We start from the raw sequence: 20,733 nt of genomic DNA on the forward strand, positions 1-20,733 counted from the left end.
AGAGAAGAATTCATTCTTCCAATTATAAGAGTCTTGCATGCTGCAAAATTTCACCCGTGTTTGAAATCTAGTCAGAACCTCCTCTGATACCACATGATCTAAAAATGAAACTTTGAGCGTCCTCTGACACTTTGCAAGTATGATAAAATTGGCACTTTAAATAAAAAATTAGCTTGCAACTTCTTCAAAGGTTAGTGGTTAAGTTTTCAAATGAACTAAAAAGTGACCAAATTCATATGAAAATCAATATGACAAAAATGCAGAGAAGAAACAAGCAAGTGATAACGGGTTTCACCCTTCCTGGGCTACATCTCCAAGCCCTGCTCCAATGTTAGGTCGATTTATTGATCTTAGTAGAAAATGAACACAATTCACATATTTGACTCTAAAGTGGCACTATTTATCCTTCAAAGAAATGTTCTCCTACAAAGAACTCTCACTCAAAAAAATGACTCCCTACAGCAAGTCATGACGATGTCAAAGAAAAGGACTCTCTCTCAATATGTCCTTATACTCAAGCTAAGATAAAATAGCATAAAAATAAAACTACTTCACAATGAAGTGTTGAAAAGATAATTTCCCATTAGCACACTGATAAAAGGCTGAAAATAATTTCTCTACTTAAGTAACAGTTGTTGTAGATGAGTTCAAAAAGTTGGAAAACCCTTGTCTAGGCTCTCTCCATGCTAAAAAATGTCTCTATATGGACTCAAAAAAATATTTGTCTGCATCACTAAAGGACTTGGCTCTACAAAAAGTCCAACATGCAATACTCAAATCATAAAATTGATATTGCCATTAATTTCAGAACACCCAAAAACTCCTATCTAGGCTCTCCTAGGCTCAAAAAGACTGAAAATACACCAAGTTATTCCTCCTAGAAGTTTTCTCTGTTAATTCAGTCCTACAAAATGGAAAAACTAGCAATTTGGGCAATGAATTCGTCCCTTTGACAGACCGCCAAGCATCACCTTGGACCGGGGGAATTCCCGTCGTAAATGTTCAAATTGTTTCCTCTTTAAAATGTGCCATAAGGCCTTAGTGCCGAATTTTTAGCCCCGTTCACGGGCACGTGGGCTAACCTCTCGCCCTCATCAACTTAGCCCCCTCTCTGCTCCTTCGTGGTCTCATGGTTACCAATATGGCAAGGGGCCGGGCTAACCATCTGCCCCTATCGGCTTAGATCCTGCTTCGGAGGTCGTGGTCATGAGGTTAACGATGGGACCGGGGAAGGGGCCTAGTCCCCACCCTTTCCACCAATAACATGTCCATTGTCCTCCACACAATCATGTGGTTTGTAATGAGCCCCGGGGGTCGAGATAACTACCCGCCCCCATAGATTTTACACTATGGTTACATTGGTCTCCAAATGACCTGGGGCAAGGGCCATGTGGCCCACCCCCCTTTGCCAACATGCCAACAAAATTTCCATAAATCAAATCAATGCCAATGTTATAACAAACACCAAAGTCGTGGCATGCTGGTAAGTTTATGTTGTGGCCAGCAACAACCCACCTCGTTCAATCAAGTATCAGTCACGATGCTAGATTGAATGGGGACCCTTAGTTAATTTTTGAAAAAACAAAGATTTCTTTTGAAATTACAAGCATAAAGCTTAGGAAAGGTTTCTTGGACGACTTAAACCTAAACCTGTGTTCATAAAAGCAAATCTTTAGGGTTGCATCACAAAAAATAAGAAACGCCTTCGTTTCCCCTCTAAAGGCCAAAATGCGCATCGACTCGGTGTTAGTGGACAACATCACATCGCAATACACTAGCATCCATAACGAAAAGCTTACAAGTCCGCCGATCTGCGATGTTGCGATCACACGATCGCATATCGCAGAAATGGGGCAGGGTACGTTGGCAAACATTGAATTGTTGCGATCTGCGATATGGCGATCTGCGATGTTGCGATCACTACAGTTTGCGATCGCGCGACATGCAAGGGTACGTTGGCAAGTCATAAAAGCACCTTAGTACGATTCCTTCGGGCGCGCCACCCAAAGAAAATCCACTTACTATAACCTGACTTGGAAATTATGCGCTTTTAAAGATAGTAATAAATTTGGTTGTCAGTTATTAAGTGGAATAAAGACGCGTGCCTTAATGCGGATTTGCTTCATGTAAGGTGGCATATCTGATTTATCTCTTGCATTTAAAACTCTCCCATCACCTTTCTGATCAATCTTTCCATTTCACTCATAACCTGCAGGAGCAAAGTGCGAAGGCAAAATCAAACAGAAACGCTAAGCGAGATGGGGAAGAAGAACAAAGCTCAGAGCTCAGAGACAAGAGAAAAGACCAAGGAGATGGCACCCCTCTACACAGATACTGCATGCAATAAAGATGCAGGCATCTCAACATGGGAAGGCATGTATAGGCTGTTAGAAGAAGAGAACCCTAGAATAATCAAGGTAAATGCTGCTGTCGCTGGTGCATCACGCCCTTCAGAGGCATCCCTGGAAGACCTAGCGTGCTCTTTCCTCCACAGAATAGCGGCAAGGCCGAAGATCCTACCGTATACAGACATGATCAAGTGGATTTTAGATTATGCGGAGTTACATCATAGGCAGTTCAAAGTCCAGGGGTATGGGCTCGTAGGATTGTTTGCAGCTCAAGACCTGAAGCTCATGTATCATCTTCCTGAACCACAAGCGACCTACAATGCAGAGTTTGTTAGGAAGTTCGTAGCAGAGAATCCGGACCTATCGGACACCACTAAGGAATGGTCAAGAAGAGATGAACCACTGAAAAAAGATAAGAACGGTATGTATAGCACTGGTTCTCTTACCTCTCCGTATTGTTTTGCCGCAGCCATGCTCTGTAGGCTATTTGGTAAGTCCGATGTCAATAAATTTTCATCTGAATGGCTACCGTTAATTGATGCCGCGACTAACTCAGAGATAGTGGATTGGGCCAAAATCCTTTCTGACACTCTATACACGGCGGTTCTCCACTACCGTTCTAAGAGATCCTTCTCCCAAAGGGTCTATCCTCCTTTTTATTTGTCTGCCTATATAATGGACTCTGTCTGTCTTGTATCAAAATTCCCTACTATGGGCTGGCAATGGACTACCCAGGACCCATTGCCCATTCATGTCTATCATAAAGTCTTGTGGGATTCCCACTTTGCCCCCCATTTTTACCAGATTTGCCATGGGCTCATACTGCCCATACATAGAATGATATATGATAAGGACCCCCCAAGGTGCTCTCCCGAGGCACAAAACGATATCATCCCCATCGCAAGATGGTTTGGGGAAGAATGGTTTACCTACATTCAAGTTTTTGGAAGCACTGCACCTCCGCATGTCCTACCCTTGTATATCCCGGATAAACTGTTGGCCCGAGAGATCGCTTATCAGACTTGTTCTGAAGGCGGTTTAACTAAGGACCTAAAGAACAAAAAGAAGGCCATTTGGCCTCAATTCCCCGTCACATGTGGGGCCTTCTCTTTGTTCGATGTGGGACACGCTTTTGGCGAGGTGGAGAATGTGACGTGTCTCCAACTATTTAAGTTCTCACCAAGACCATTCGACCCAAATAAAGTGGCCCAGGAATTTACAACCAACGTCAAGATAAGTGTGTTCTCTGGGAAGAAAGATCTGTTTAATGATCTCTTTCAGAGCAAGAACTCGCTCAAAGAAGTTTTGCAAGAAGCTCAGTCGAGGTTATCCCCAAAAGACCTCCAGAAATTCACGTTATATAGAGAAAGAAGGCTGGCTAACATTCCACTGGAAGGACTGCGAGTAGCCACCAGAGAACCGACTCCGAGCATCAGCCTCAGTGAACACTCCAGCGCTTCCAGATCTAATTCCAACGCCGTAAAAGAAATATCCGAAAATCCTGAAGAGTCTGTGCACAAAGAAAAGAAGAACGAAGAAGCAATCAAAGACACGGCTCAGTCAAGTACGATGGCTCAGCAGCAAGTTATCGCCTCGCCACCTAGAGAAGTTCCCCCTCCCGTCGCCGAAACACCTCTTGTCACAGTAGAATTGGATAAAGAATGGGAGACCTTCAATGAACTAATAAATCTTGAAGGTCAAGTCCCGAAGACACCTGTGAGCAATACACAGGTGGTGCAAGAAGTCGTCTCGACCATAGTCAGTAGTGCCGCCGAAACGGAGCATCTTCCTATCGCTCCATCCTCGGAGCTTCTACTCAGCATAGAAGAAATTCCTCCACTGGACGTATTCTACAGTCCACAGCACAGGGCAGTTGTAAGGAGACAAAGAAAGAAGAGGAAGCTTGAAGATGCACTGTCTCAAGATGCTGAACACCTAGATGTCTTGTGGAAAGACCCGAATAACAATCCAACCGAGAATCTCACGAAATTGTCTCAGATTGCAGGAGCATATGCTTCTGCAACTATCGACAAGGCCTCTGAAGTTCAGCAACTTCTGAAAGAACGTGAAGGTCAAATACAACTGCTACAACAACAGTTGCGACAAGCCAATGAGAACGCTGAAGCTTCCAAGCAGCTCGAAAAGCTACAGGAAGACTTTCACCAGATGCAGGTGAACCATCAAAGAAGTATCGAAGAAAAGGAAAAGCAGCTGCAAACGGTGCAAGAAATGCATAAAGATGAACCTAAGCTGACAGAGTTTATTTCAGAGTCCATCGGCTTGAACGACCAACTATCACAGCAACAGGAAGATATGGTGCGCAGAATATCACAGTGGAGGCATTTTTGTGAACTAAGCGACAATATCACCAACCAGGTGGTGGAATTGTGGAACGACTATGACCAGACCAACAAAAGAGTAACAGAATATCTGGCTTGGAAAAACGACGAGGAAGGGAAAAGAGCAGGGGCACCCAAGATTAATGAAAATCATAAGGAACTGCTCTTTAATAAATGGGACGAACAAATCACACAGGTGGAGCAAGCAGCAGAATCAGCGGCGACACAGGCGAGCATACTTATCGACTGTGTAAATGAAAATTTACACAGGGCCAATTTGATTTCAGAGTCCACTCCGGGGTACCTACCAATCGCGTCGCAACTGGAGGCAGAATGGAAGCAGAAGGCACAGGTAAACGGGAAGACAATCTAGGCATTGGCTAGACTAAACTGGGAAAGTTACTGGACTTACTTAGTTAAGCCTCACAGCCAATGCATGACAGTAAGATGCATCATGAACGCAGCCGAGAAAGTAGCGCCAGCTCTTATGGATGCTGTTTTCGCAGCCCAGCTAAGCACAGAAATCAGCCAACCTACTCTTCTCAAGCCTATGCTTGACAGCTGCAACTACAGAGACCAAATTAAGAAGTAATTTCATTTAGAATGTTGTTTTTTCCTTTTTACTGAATTAGAAAAAGGGCGGTCATTTGAGAACCGTATCCTCAATTTTGTAATAATACTATTATTAGGATTAGGTAGTAGTATTTCAACCCTTCTCATTGCATTGGAGAAGGGTCCAGAAATTTGTCAAAAACTTGTCCTCAGAACATGCACTTCTGCACCCTCAGAGGGGGTTTTGATGAATGGAAGGATCGAGATTTATTTATGTTTGTATCTTAATGTCTGCTACTGATGTTGCACTTCTGTACTCTTGGTAGATATTAGAGCAAGTGGAGATAGATCGTTATTGCTTGAAGTCTGTGAGTAAAAATCAGTCATAAATGGTACTTTTATCTCTTGACGAATTTCTGCTTATATTCTTAGAGTGATATACAGCTGATATTGTTTGTATGTTAATGGATGAGCATGTGGGATGTCATTTGGCACTTCTGTATGGTGGACTCATAGGTTTATGCTTAACATATGAATGATTTAATTATGCGATATACTGTTCACAACTGTTTTGTTTAACTTCTTATGCAGAACAGTTCATCTTAAATGGTTTATATTCTTATGATAGCTGAATAATCTTTATTACCAGTTATTGTATGAAATCTCTCTAGATTGCATAATGGAAAAGATATATCCCGGGTTAGTGTAGATTTTATATGTTGTTTCCATTAGGTTACAGTAGCTTAAAGTTAGTTTACAAGTTAGATTTACAGTAGTTTTAGAATGCTTCCAGAATCAACATAATCAAACTCCACACACACACACACACATCCCATGCATCGGGAAGCTGGTCCCGTTATCCCCAGTCGGACCCGCTACTCCAAACGGGCAAGGAGCCGCCAACCAGGTTCCCGACCGGGTGGGTATCCCCTTTGTTGTTGACCCGATCTCGGGGCCCTCAACATTTCTGGCGCTAGAAGGAGGGCCTGAGCATATTGTCTGTTGGAATGTTTTTAAACTATAAATCCTGGGAAAGGATGTCTGCTCACAGAATTCCCATCTGGAGTTGCATCCACGTTCCTGCCTCTTCCAACACTCCACCAGATGTGGTAAGGCTATTATCTCAGGTAAAATTCAATGGTGAGAATAATTCTTCTGCATTTCATCACGCCCTGTAGTTCATTCAAAGAGTTTCGAGTGCTGATATTCAAAGAATTGACGAAGGCATTTTGTGCAGGATTTTTACTCTTACATTCACAGCGGAAGCTAGAAGATGGTGCAGAAACCTCCCAGTTGCATCAGTCCATAGCTGGGACCAATTCGTTAGAGCTTTCATCTTGGAATTTGATTGCTATGAATACGACCAGGTATACGATGAGATCGACTATCTGCGGAAACAAGACGAACCTGTAAGGGATTTCAATATGCGATTTCATCTTAAATGTCTACAATATGATCTCGAGAATGAGCTCACAGATGGAGAATCTTCAAATTACGATGAGTATTTCCTACCTCCTGTACCTGACCGAACAGAATTTAGCCTAGGAGTTTTGCATGCTCTAACACCAGAAGACGAAGGTGAAAGTACTGAAAGGGAAGATACCCTGGCACCAGAAGATGACTTTGACATAAAGTCAGACAATATCATTTCAAATCAACAAATGCTGATGCCAAGGTTAGATCCACCTACTGTTTCTCTTTCAAAAACTATCAGCACAAAAAGGTATGATCTAAAGCCCGATAGTTATAGTAAATTTGATGAACGAGATTTGTTTGATGTTCTTAAATGCATTGTTCCAGATTCACATTTCTCTCTTTACCCTGATGCTTTTTCTTCCCCTCACGATCTCAACCATATTTGAACAGAGGGTTATTCAAACGAAACATCACAGGGTTTCCAAAATAAAGAGACCACTTTAACACAGCCTACGATTCATATCAAACGAGAGCTGCCTCATCTCCCTTGTCTGAAAACACATAATGAAAAAGAGGAACCTAGAGAAAACTGTAAAGTCTTTCGTGATAGTTGCTTTGACAATTATAATAATGTTGAGTTGTCACAAGTAACTCAACTAGGGTCAGATAATAAGAAACGTCTTAGATCAGAAACTATTCCATCTAACCCTCATCTCAAAGCGAAATCTCATTTGAATCATTTTACTATCCAAGACGATGCTCCTATCTATGATTCATATCAAGAAGAAAGCTCCATCCCTGTTCGCAATCATGATTTAGTTCCTGATTCACAAAACCCGACCAGTTCTTGTGAAAAGAAAAAAGTTACAAGTAACTCCCAGACGTGCGACACCACTATGTGTATACATACCCAATCATTTCTTTCTCACTCGCGTTCATCTTGTACAAAATCAAATTTCTGTTTAAATTTTCAAATTTTTGATAGATTAGATTTTAGCGATTTATATATAAACACTTTCATTTCAAACGAAATCGCTAAAAACTTAACGTCAACAAACTACGGGTTACAAGCCATCGAGATTAAGAAACCCATTTCACAATTTGGCTTGTTATCCCTCCTATTGAAAGATCACCGATCTACGAAAGAAATCCATCTCAATTTCTATGATCCAACAGGTACCCAGTTGGAAAGAACCTATCATAAGAAAATAAAATCAAACAGAATTCCAATTGAGTTTATAGGTTCTTATTCCCTAGCCAATAATTTCGATCCAAGGGAAATTCAATTCTTTTTAACGTTTAGAAGATTCATACGGCTAGGAATAATAATGAATCGTTGGTTCCATTGGAAATTTCATTTTACTTAGTTATATCCTGTATATAATTAGAATAGGAGTAGGAGTAACTTAGCTAGGTTATTAGTTTTGCTTCCAATAATTGATAGGCAAAGTTAGTTATATTCTCTACATGACCCTAGAGAATAGTTGCCTCTCTCAAATAAAGTTCGTTCTGGCTAAACAATATTTGACGTTTGCTAAAGAAACCGTGTCTCTGTTAAAGATTTTGAACTTCGACTCTCATGAACGGCAAATATTTTGGGAATTTAATCTTTATTATCAATAGATCTTTAACCCGGAAATGATGATAAGTTCAACCCCAGGAAAATTTTAAACGAAGCTATCTCAGTGAGGAATTCGTTTTAGATCAGCATAATAAAAGGTATCAATATTAGAATAAAGATTCTCTGTGAAAACAGCCATTATCAAAAGTAGCTCTATCATTGTCGTCCAGAACTTTCTTAAGGAAAGAGAATTTTACTTCCTCCCTGCTAAAGGAAAATGCAACGTTCAGGAGAATAACCTAAAAAGATGCTATATCTCAAAGAATAAGAGGTCTCATCACGAGCCGACTTATCATGATCACAGATATTATAACTTGCTGACTTTGCCAAAACTGTCTACCAAAGCAGGGCAACGACTTAAGATTGTTGCGATGAAAAGACAAGGGGTCTCATCACGAGCCAGCTTGTTCAGCAAAAGTGTAAATCGAGTGAATGACTGTGTCATAATTTGGCCATCAAACCAAGACATTGTTCTTTAGAGAATAAAAAAGAAAAAAAAGCATCAAGAAAGGAATAATTCTTCTGAAGAAGTTGTAAAAAACCTGAAGCAGGATAAAGGATCATTCCTGGATAATAGGTAACCCTGTCGAGGCTATGGACGCCTGCTGGCAGCAGTGGCTCTACCTGCGACAAAGGGGCATTCTTAAAAAAGGGTTGATACATAGAGAACACTTTATTTTTATGTTTTACAAGACCAAGTAATAACTGATCTAAACTCGAAAACAACCTGGGAATGCAAGTAATTGGAATAGAATGGGGCTAAAACCAAACATCATTGACGCTTTGAAGTATTGTTTGTTTTTATCTTTTTATAATAAAGGTTCGAATTCCCTGAGAAATTTTTTTAAAAAATCTGAAAACGTCAATAGAAAAAGAGCAGAGATAACTGGTTCTCCCAAGTGAATCGCCAATTGTTGTGGCCAACAACAACCCCCCTCGTTCAATCAAGTATCAGTCACGATGCTAGATTGAATGGGGACCCTTAGTTAATTTTTGAAAAAACAAAGATTTCTTTTGAAATTACAAGCATAAAGCTTAGGAAAGGTTTCTTGGACGACTTAAACCTAAACCTGTGTTCATAAAAGCAAATCTTTAGGGTTTCATCACAAAAAATAAGAAACGCCTTCGTTTCCCCTGTAAAGGCCAAAATGCGCATCGACTCGGTGTTAGTGGACAACATCGCATCGCAATACACTAGCATCCATAACGAAAAGCTTACAAGTTCGTCGATTTGCGATGTTGCGATCGCACGATCGCATATCGCAGAAATGGGGCAGGGTACGTTGGCAAACATTGAATTGTTGCGATCTGCGATATGGCGATCTGCGATGTTGCGATCACTACAGTTTGCGATCGCGCGACATGCAAGGGTACGTTGGCAAGTCATAAAATCACCTTAGTACGATTCCTTCGGGCGCGCCACCCAAAGAAAATTCACTTACTATAACCTGACTTGGAAATTATGCGCTTTTAAAGATAGTAATAAATTTGGTTGTCAGTTATTAAGTGGAATAAAGACGCGTGCCTTAATGCGGATTTGCTTCACGTAAGGTGCCGTATCTGATTTATCTCTTGCATTTAAAACTCTCCCATCACCTTTCTGATCAATCTTTCCATTTCACTCATAACCTGCAGGAGCAAAGTGCGAAGGAAAAATCAAACAGAAACGCTAAGCGAGATGGGGAAGAATAACAAAGCTCAGAGCTCAGAGACAAGAGAAAAGACCAAGGAGATGGCACCCCTCTACACAGATACTGCATGCAATAAAGATGCAGGCATCTCAACATGGGAAGGCATGTATAGGCTGTTAGAAGAAGAGAACCCTAGAATAATCAAGGTAAATGCTGCTGTCGCTGGTGCATCACGCCCTTCAGAGGCATCCCTGGAAGACCTAGCGTGCTCTTTCCTCCACAGAATAGCGGCAAGGCCGAAGATCCTACCGTATACAGACATGATCAAGTGGATTTTAGATGATGCGGAGTTACATCATAGGCAGTTCAAAGTCCAGGGGTATGGGCTCGTAGGATCGTTTGCGGCTCAAGACCTGAAGCTCATGTATCATCTTCCTGAACCACAAGCGACCTACAATGCAGAGTTTGTTAGGAAGTTCGTAGCAGAGAATCCGGACCTATCGGACACCACTAAGGAATGGTCAAGAAGAGATGAACCACTGAAAAAAGATAAGAACGGTATGTATAGCACTGGTTCTCTTACCTCTCCGTATTGTTTTGCTGCAGCCATGCTCTGTAGGCTATTTGGTATGCCCGATATCAATAAATTTTCATCTGAATGGCTACCGTTAATTGATGCCGCGTCTAACTCAGAGATAGTGGATTGGACCAAAATCCTTTCTGACACTCTATACACGGCGGTTCTCCACTACCGTTCTAAGAGATCCTTCTCCCAAAGGGTCTATCCTCCTTTTTATTTGTCTGCCTATATAATGGACTCTGTCTGTCTTGTATCAAAATTCCCTACTATGGGCTGGCAATGGACTACCCAGGACCCATTGCCCATTCATGTCTATCATAAAGTCTTGTGGGATTCCCACTTTTCCCCCCATTTTTACCAGATTTGCCATGTGCTCATACTGCCCATACATAGAATGATATATGATAAGGACCCCCCAAGGTGCTCTCCCGAGGCACAAAACGATATCATCCCCATCGCAAGATGGTTTGGGGAAGAATGGTTTACCTACATTCGAGTTTTTGGAAGCACTGCACCTCTGCATGTCCTACCCTTGTATATCCCGGATAAACTGTTGGCCCGAGAGATCGCTTATCAGACTTGTTCTGAAGGCGGTTTAACTAAGGACCTAAAGAACAAAAAGAAGGCCATTTGGCCTCAATTCCCCGTCACATGTGGGGCCTTCTCTTTGTTCGATGTGGGACACACTTTTGGCGAGGTGGAGAATGTGACGTGTCTCCAACTATTTAAGTTCTCACCAAGACCATTCGACCCAAATAAAGTGGCCCAGGAATTTACAACCAACGTCAATATAAGTGTGTTCTCTGGGAAGAAAGATCCGTTTGATGATCTCTTTCAGAGCAAGAACTCGCTCAAAGAAGTTTTGCAAGAAGCTCAGTCGAGGTTGTCCCCAGACGACCTCCAGAAATTCACGTTATATAGAGAAAGAAGGCTGGCTAACATTCCACTGGAAGGACTGCGAGTAGCTACCAGAGAACCGACTCCGAGCATCAGCCTTAGTGAACACTCCAGCGCTTCCAGATCTAATTCCAACGCCGTAAAAGAAATATCCGAAAATCCTGAAGAGTCTGTGCACAAAGAAAAGAAGAACGAAGAAGCAATCAAAGACACAGCTCAGTCAAGTACGATGGCTCAGCAGAAAGTTATCGCCTCGCCATCTAGAGAAGTTCCCCCTCCCGTCGCCGAAACACCTCTTGTCACAGTAGAATTGGATAAAGAATGGGAGACCTTCAATGAACTAATAAATCTTGAAGGTCAAGTCCCGAAGACACCTGTGAGCAATGCACAGGTGGTGCAAGAAGTCGTCTCGACCATAGTCAGTAGTGCCGCCGAAACGGAGCATCTTCCTATCGCTCCATCCTCAGAGCTTCTACTCAGCATAGAAGAAATTCCTCCACTGGACGTATTCTACAGTCCACAGCACAGGGCAGTTGTAAGGAGACAAAGAAAGAAGAGGAAGCTTGAAGATGCACTGTCTCAAGATGCTGAACACCTAGATGTCTTGTGGAAAGACCCGAATAACAATCCAACCGAGAATCTCACAAAATTGTCTCAGATTGCAGGAGCATATGCTTCTGCAACTATCGACAAGGCCTCTGAAGTTCAGCAACTTCTGAAAGAACGTGAAGGTCAAATACAACTGCTACAACAACAGTTGCGACAAGCCAATGAGAACGCTGAAGCTTCCAAGCAGCTCGAAAAGCTACAGGAAGACTTTCGCCAGATGCAGGTGAACCATCAAAGAAGTATCGAAGAAAAGGAAAAGCAGCTGCAAACGGTGCAAGAAATACATAAAGATGAACCTAAGCTGACAGAGTTTATTTCAGATTCCATCGGCTTGAATGACCAACTATCACAGCAACAGGAAGATATGGTGCGTAGAATATCACAGTGGAGGCATTTTTGTGAACTAAGCGACAAGATCACCAACTAGGTGGTGGAATTGCGGAACGACTATGACCAGACCAACAAAAGAGTAACAAAATATCTGGCTTGGCAAAACGACGAGGAAGGGAAAAGAGCAGGGGCACCCAAGATTAATGAAAATCATAAGGAACTGCTCTTTAATAAATGGGACGAACAAATCACACAGGCGGAGCAAGCAGCAGAATCAGCGGCGACACAGGTGAGCATACTTATCGACTGTGTAAATGAAAATTTACACAGGGCCAATTTGATTTCAGAGTCCACTCTGGGGCACCTACCAATCGCGTCGCAACTGGAGGCAGAATGGAAGCAGAAGGCACAGGTAAACGGGAAGACAATCTAGGCATTGGCTAGACTAAACTGGGAAAGTTACTGGACTTACTTAGTTAAGCCTCACAGCCAATGCATGACAGTAAGATGCATCATGAACGCAGCCGAGAAAGTAGCGCCAGCTCTTATGGATGCTGTTTTCGCAGCCCAGCTAAGCACAGAAATCAGCCAACCTACTCTTCTCAAGCCTATGCTTGACAGCTGCAACTACAGAGACCAAATTAAGAAGTAATTTCATTTAGAATGTTGTTTTTTCCTTTTTACTGAATTAGAAAAAGGGCGGTCATTTGAGAACCGTATCCTCAATTTTGTAATAATACTATTATTAGGATTAGGTAGTAGTATTTCAACCCTTCTCATTGCATTGGAGAAGGGTCCAGAAATTTGTCAAAAACTTGTCCTCAGAACATGCACTTCTGCACCCTCAGAGGGGGTTTTGATGAATGGAAGGATCGAGATTTATTTATGTTTGTATCTTAATGTCTGCTATTGATGTTGCACTTCTGTACTCTTGGTAGATATTAGAGCAAGTAGAGATAGATCGTTATTGCTTGAAGTCTGTGAGTAAAAATCAGTCATAAATGGTACTTTTATCTCTTGACGAATTTCTGCTTATATTCTTAGAGTGATATACAGCTGATATTGTTTGCATGTTAATGTATGAGCATGTGGGATGTCATTTGGCACTTCTGTACGGTGGACTCATAGGTTTATGCTTAACATATGAATGATTTAATTATGCGATATACTTTTCACAACTGTTTTGTTTAACTTCTTATGCAGAACAGTTCATCTTAAATGGTTTATATTCTTATGATAGCTGAATAATCTTTATTACCAGTTATTGTATGAAATCTCTCTAGATTGCATAATGGAAAAGATATATCTCGGGTTAGTGTAGATTTTATATGTTGTTTCCATTAGGTTACAGTAGCTTAAAGTTAGTTTACAAGTTAGATTGACAGTAGTTTTAGAATGCTTCCAGAATCAACATAATCAAACTCCACACACACACACACATCCCATGCATCGGGAAGCTGGTCCCGTTATCCCCAGTCGGACCCGCTACTCCAAACGGGCAAGGAGCCGCCAACCAGGTTCCCGACCGGGTGGGTATCCCCTTTGTTGTTGACCCGATCTCGGGGCCCTCAACAGTTTGTTAGTTAGTTAACGAAAGGTCATGGGTTTGATTCCGGTGGTGGTTGGTTGGCTTGTTCAAACCAATTTTGGATGAAAATCAAGGGCCACGTGGTGCCCTTTCATTGGGCCATATGGTGCCTCATTATTGGTCCACTGCAAAACCCTTCAACCAATAAAAATGTGACACCTCAACCAGTATGGTACTACCACATGGCTTCACAGGATTGGCCCATACTTCCCATTGTGATTGCCCAGTCAGCTATTGATGTCAGCGTATGACCTGCCCAATGAGCAACCCATTCAACCCTACAAGTTAAATTTTTAGTTGTTGGGCAAAAACTTCAGAACATCATAACCTGCTCATATGGTGCCATATTGAGGTGATTCAAGCAACGTTGAAATCAGGAAGACAAACACTATGATTTGGTGTTGTTTTTAGGGAGATATTGAGAAATTTCATTTTCAAGCCTGTTTTTTTATCTTCAGATCGATGTTGAAGGGAAGTTATCTATTTTTAGATGTTGGTTATGGGAGTGAGGTACAGAGGGGGTGAGGATGTTGTGTGTGCACAAGAAATTTCCCTGTGCATGTGTGCTTGAGTCTGACAATTTGAGGTCTTATGTTGCAATGGAGATGGGAGCCTAGTTTTGACAACTAAGTTCTGGGTTCGAGTGAGGGCAGTGTGGGACCTGGGAGTCAACAATGACTTTTGTGGTCCAGTGCCTGCTGTCCCTCATCTTCTCTTTCAAACCTTTCTTCCTACTCTGGAAAGGTATCAAGGTGTGTCTATGTTTTTTCTGGGTAGTGTTTGTTTCTAGATTTTTGGTTCATTTTCTGTGTGGTTCTCAACATCGTTTCTTTGCCTCCTGCTGCTAGGTTTTAATGGTAGTGTAGTGTAGATTCCCTACGACCTGAAATTGGTGTGGTGGCATTAGTGGTGCAGGTTCTCTGCAACGGTGGGAAGTAGCCAGGTGTGGGTGGAGTGGGAGAGTTGTGTACTTAACCAATTGTGCCTTGGACATAGAGTGTGGGGAGGTAACCTTAGCTTGGAAGGCGAGGTCGGCCAACCTCCTGTGCATTGGTTTGAGGGCGAAGTGGGGTCGACGGTGGAGAAGGGTGGTGGGGCTAGTTTGGTCTTGAAATAATGCCATGCAAAGGCAGAGGGGAAGGGCCTAATGTGGAGCCAACCACCGTGGGAAACTCGAAGACTAGGTAGTGAGAAGCGAAGAACACAACAAGGAGAGTGGCATGATGCAGGAGGAGATCGCCCAAGAGCGAGCCCAATCATCGGGAAGAGTTGATCAAGCCCCAACGCTATTGTCCATTGTCGAACAACTACGTGGAATCCAAGCCAACTTGGACATCCTCCGGGAGAAACAATATGAAGACAAGAACAAGGTAATTGCTTACATAAAAAATTTGTAGTTTTCTGAAGTGGAAATCTTAGACCATCTAGCTTTTGTTTGTTGTAGCCAACGTAGGTTTGATGAACACTTGGATGAAATAGAAGTGAGGATAACTCACATTGATTTCCATGTCCATGAGGGGCACGGTCTACTGGTGGCCCATGGAAAATACACAAATGCAAAACCCTCCATTGTAATTTGATGATTGTTGGCAAACTTTTTGTTCTGGACGTTTTTTGGGCATTAATGCTTGTTAGTCTTTTGGTTTTTTGTAAAAATTGTCTTTTTGTTTTTAAGTACTGCACAACTCTCTCGGCCCAAAAAATTGGTCGGAGTGAGGCCAGAGAGCTAAGAAATCCTTGATCAAATGTAATCCATTTTTGGGAAATTAATATAAAAATCTGACTAACAAAAAAAAAATCTTAACCTTGATTTGTATACGCTACTATGAATATTCTAGAATATTTCATGTAAATTAAATATGTACCATCCATCTAATAATTATTTATAATTAAATTAAAATTATCTTATCCATTACCTTGATCTTTCTAACAATTCCCTCCACGGTTATATCCCACGTCAACTGGGACGCCTTTTCCATTTGAAGAAGCTTTGGTTGCACCATAATCAATTGAAGGGAAACATTCCGAGTGATCTGGGCAATTGCACAAATTTGGCTCACTTGGCACTCTCCTACAACAATCTGACTGGAAGTATTTTGGAAGATTTTGGCTCCCTCATATATCTGAAAGAACTTTACTTATATGGAAACCGCTTCACAGGTACTTTTCGTCTTTCTTTCAAAATATTTGGGCGTTGATTATTTTAGAAATTTAAAAATGGTCTTACTTGTGTTATTGTGAATTGTCAGGTTACATTCCCAAATTTCTTTCAAATATCTCCACTTTGGTTTACTTGGAAATGGCTATAAATAAATTCAATGGTAACATTCCAGAAGAATTTGGCCTATTCACTAATCTTCAAGAACTCTACCTCTTTGACAATGAATTATTAGGTTCCATTCTCCCTTCTTTGTCAAATATCTCCACTTTGGTTGAGTTGGGATTTCCCATAACAAACTCACTGGAAGTATTCCCACTTCTTTGTCAAATCTAGTTAACTTGAGTGAGCTCTCTTTATGGGGAAATCAACTTAGTGGAAAGATACCAAATTCCATTGGAAATTGTTCAAAACTCAGTATTCTTGCCCTAGCCTACAACATGTTGAGTGGGAGTGTCCCAACAACATTAGGTAAGCTATCCCCCCTTGAAACACTACAATTGCAATCTAATCACGTTGATAGTGGTAGTGCTACAACCATGCCTTTTCTTATAGCCCTTACCAATTGTTCCCACATAAAACAAATAAACTTGAGAGACAATAAACTAGTTGGTGTCTTACCCCTTGCCATAGGAAAATTTCTACCAATTTGTCTATCTTGAAATTAGCAAACAACTTGATAGAAGGGAACATCCCTCCACATACAGGCAATCTTACCAGCCTAACCTATCTAAATTTATCTGGAAATTCTTTAAATGGTAGCATTCCATCTTTAAGAAACCTCAAAATTTTAGAAAGAGTAGTTTTAGGAAATAACAAATTACAAGGAGATATCCCTGATGACTTTGCAAAGTTACAACGACTTGGTCTCTTGGACATCAATGGAAACATACTCTCTGGTAATATTCCCAATTCCCTTGCACCCCTTAAACAATTAAGATTTCTCCTCCTCCATCACAACCAATTATCAGGGACCATACCTTCCAACTTAGGAAACTGTACAAATTTGGAATTGCTCGACTTGTCACACAATAAACTCAATGGAAACATACCACATGAGATTGTTAAGCTTTACAATCTAAATTTCTATTTGAATTTGTCTTGGAATTTATTAGAAGGTTCCTTGCCCATGGAGATTGGTAAAATTTCAATGGCTCAAGCTGTAGATATTTCTGCTAATCACTTGAGTGGAGTCATTGCATCTACACTTGGAAGTTGTGTTGAAGTAATTTCGTTGAATTTATCTCGGAATTCCTTCCAAGGTTCTATTCCAGATTCACTCGAAAATTTGCAAAGCCTTATGAGCCTAGATCTCTCTTCCAACCTTTTATCTGGGACAATACCTATTACTCTCAACAAGCTGAAAATGCTTCAATATTTAAATTTATCTTTTAACAAGCTTGCTGGGGAAATTCCAACAGGGGGAATTTTTGCAAATGAATCAATTTCCATGTCCTTAAATGGAAATCCCAACCTCTGTGGACCAAAAATATTCCAGTTATATCCTTGTTCGACACCAAGAGGTCATTCTACAATTGTCAAAAGAGTACTATTGACAGTGAGTGGAGCTACTGCTTTTATACTATATTTTTCTTTTTAAGATTCCTATGGAGAGGGAATATGCATATACAAAACATTCATGTTTCAAGATATTTTTTCCAAAAGTTAGAGCATCCAAGGATCTCATATCAAGAGCTTCACATAGAGACTAATGGATTTGACAAAGCCAACTTGTTGGGAACAGGTAGCTTTGGGTCAGTTTGTAAAGGAATTTTGAATGATGGCAGTCCTACTGCTGTGAAGGTTTTCCAATTGCAAAATGACCAGAGTGAGAAGAGTTTTAAAGCAAAATGCAGTGTCTTCCAGAAGGTTCAACATCAAAATCTAGTCAAAATCATAACCTCATGTTCCAACCTCCATTTCAAAGCTTTAGTGTTCAAGTTTGTGTCTAATGGAAGCCTAGAGAAGCATTTGTATCCTAAAAGAGATGACAACAATGGTGAGGATGTGCGTGAATTGGAGTTGAAAACACTATTAGACATTGCCATAGATGTGGCCCATGGAATGGAATATCTTCATCATGATTGTTTTGTGCAAGTAGTACATTGTGATATAAAGCCTAGCAATGTACTTTTGGGTGAAAATATGTTAGGCCATGTCACAGATTTTGGTATTGCAAGATTGATTGGTGAAAGCTCTAAAAATTCACATGTTTCATCACTTGCTTTAAGAGGAACCATTGGCTACATTGCCCCAGGTATGTCTTTCTTAAACAACATTTTCATTTTTCTTCTCTCATTAATAATATTTATATGGATTGATTGAGTAAAATTTAATGAATGTTTCTTTTACTGTAGAGTATGGATTGAGTGGAACCGTTTCCACCCAGGGAGATGTTTATAGCTATGGAATTATGTTAGTGGAAATGCTTGCTATAGGGTAAAATGCACGGGATGTAAACTACCCTCGAAAGTCTTCCTGGGACTTCCGACAGACCATAAGGTTATCTGTAAAAGGTACCTGTTACACACATGTTCATCTATCTGACATATATTGACAGGATATGGAGAAAGGATCACCTTTGTTTCTTTCTAGATTCGCTTGGGGATCTCTATGCGGTAAGAAGAACTCCTCCTGACCGGATCCAAGACGATTCCTGCACAAAAGAATGAAGCAAACCAATCATAGCATATACTTCTAACAATTAATGTAAGAATCCGTAACAAACATGCATAAATGTGTAACTTATCTACTCAACACAACATGCATCAAAATGAACAAACAAATGCACAATATCACCGACACTTCGAGTAGTGGAACACAACCGCAGTCCTATATTCAGAAGAGTGATTACAACAACCCTATTGTATCAGCCTTCCTTATCCCTTCTTCTTCTCTCCCTCTCCTTCTTTCAGCTAGCTCCTTCAAGAATATGCGGATATCACAACAACACCATGTACTATCCTTCTAAATGCTCTGACCCTTGTGCAATGGCCCTCTCATTGCTTATATAGCAATCGATTTAGGGCTACCCAACTCCACCTGTAGTTCATTTGGGTAAAAACCATGAACCTGCCTCATTTACCAGCTTTTTCCCATTTTCCTCTATTTCCGGAATAGAATTTCTCCAAATATCTTGATTTTTGGAGTTTCCCTGCTTTTCTTGCACAAATTTAGGGAAATAATATCTAGATATTTAATGGCAGATTCGTTGGCATAACCACTTGAGCATCACTAAAGTTCACTAACTCTCCCCCTGGTCTAACAACAAGAGTTAGCAGGTTGACTAATGCTCCTTTATGCTTGTAAAAAAGCTTTATAAAGCAGGTTGTCAGTGTACAGAGAGCGTTAGTGTGGATTCTGGGCCTGCAACTGTGGTCATTCTTTCAGTCATCTTGTCTTTCTCCTCTGAGTTGATTAGGAGGTCAATTTGTCCTATAACAGATGCCCCCTAAAGTATGAGATCAGAGGCAGAGATGATGGCCGAAATACTTTATGAAAATACTGTAGTTTCCCGTCAAAATCTTTGTAGAGAGAGAGAGAGAAGTTTCAGGCGATAAGGAAAACCTGATACAACAAAAGTACATATATATGAACTGCTAAAATCTTGTCCTGAGTCGGTCATTCCTATGCTCAGTAGCTATGTCAGAGTAACTTTCTCCTCAGAGATATAACAATGCTGGTCGCCAATATGGCACAGGGCAGATCCAGTGTCATAATAGATTATCCTGAAATGGTTGTCTTCAAAGAACAATATCGCAGCTTGGGAGAGGAAACAAGGCTGAATGATGCAAGCCTCTACCCAAGGTCTTGATTCCTGCTTCACCGAACAACATAGATTGATACATGTGATAAAATGAGTTGACATCGAACATGCACGAAATCATCTGATTACCAGCCAATAATGGAGACTGTTAACAGATGCGAGGAAGGCCACCGATAATGGTGATGGTCTCCAAGATGCACAGTGCAAACTAGCGAGTGTGAAAGATTTTTTGTTGTCGAACACTCGTAGAATTGCTTAACCAGGAGCCAATGATGAAAACTCGTGATCAAGCACAAGGTAACCTGCCACTAATGTCTGCAAGCACCAAGGCACTGAATGTGTTTCTAGGTTATCTTCCTAGATAGAGTGTTGAAGTCGATAGGAAGGAACCTGTCGAAAGGTAGGCAATGACGTGTCCTACATCAGTCGACACGAAACCGGACAAGGATGATTTTATTTTCTGAAGAATCTTTTGAGCTTTTGGGTCTAAACAACGGAGGGCGTGATGAAAGGATATGTAGGGTCAGTTGATCGAGGAAACAAGTAGGGACCCTTGAACAATAGAAGGCACGACAACGATTTTAACCAGACAACACTAGACTCATGAACACTACGGAGTGTTTACGATATGGAGATGCAATGGCATCGGGGTATATAGGCTAAAAACTCATAGGTTGGTAGGGTTCATATTGAGAGGTTATCAAAATGACAGTTTATCTGAGGGAGTGCCATGTTCAAGGGAACTTTTGCTGCCAAACCACGCTTCAGGATACAGTTGTATTTCCACTTTCCCCATCTGATTTTTAATGAGTCCAGACGGGTAAACTCATCGATCTTTTAATGTTTAGAGAGCTTGAAAAGGATCACAAAAAGAACAACTCTTTTCCCTATCTGATTA

The 20,733-nt window shown here is 41.1% G+C and overlaps 1 pseudogene; it reads left to right on the forward strand.

The window, feature by feature from the left end:
- Positions 1 to 17,689: 17,689 nt before the first annotated feature.
- On the forward strand, positions 17,690 to 18,512 carry LOC149244425 (putative LRR receptor-like serine/threonine-protein kinase At3g47570 pseudogene; annotated as a pseudogene).
- Positions 18,513 to 20,733: the final 2,221 nt, after the last annotated feature.

This window comes from Pinus tabuliformis, chromosome 8, assembly GCF_031772625.1.
Source record: "Pinus tabuliformis cultivar Carrire ecotype Pingquan chromosome 8, CPIR1, whole genome shotgun sequence".
Lineage (NCBI taxonomy): Eukaryota > Viridiplantae > Streptophyta > Pinopsida > Pinales > Pinaceae > Pinus > Pinus tabuliformis.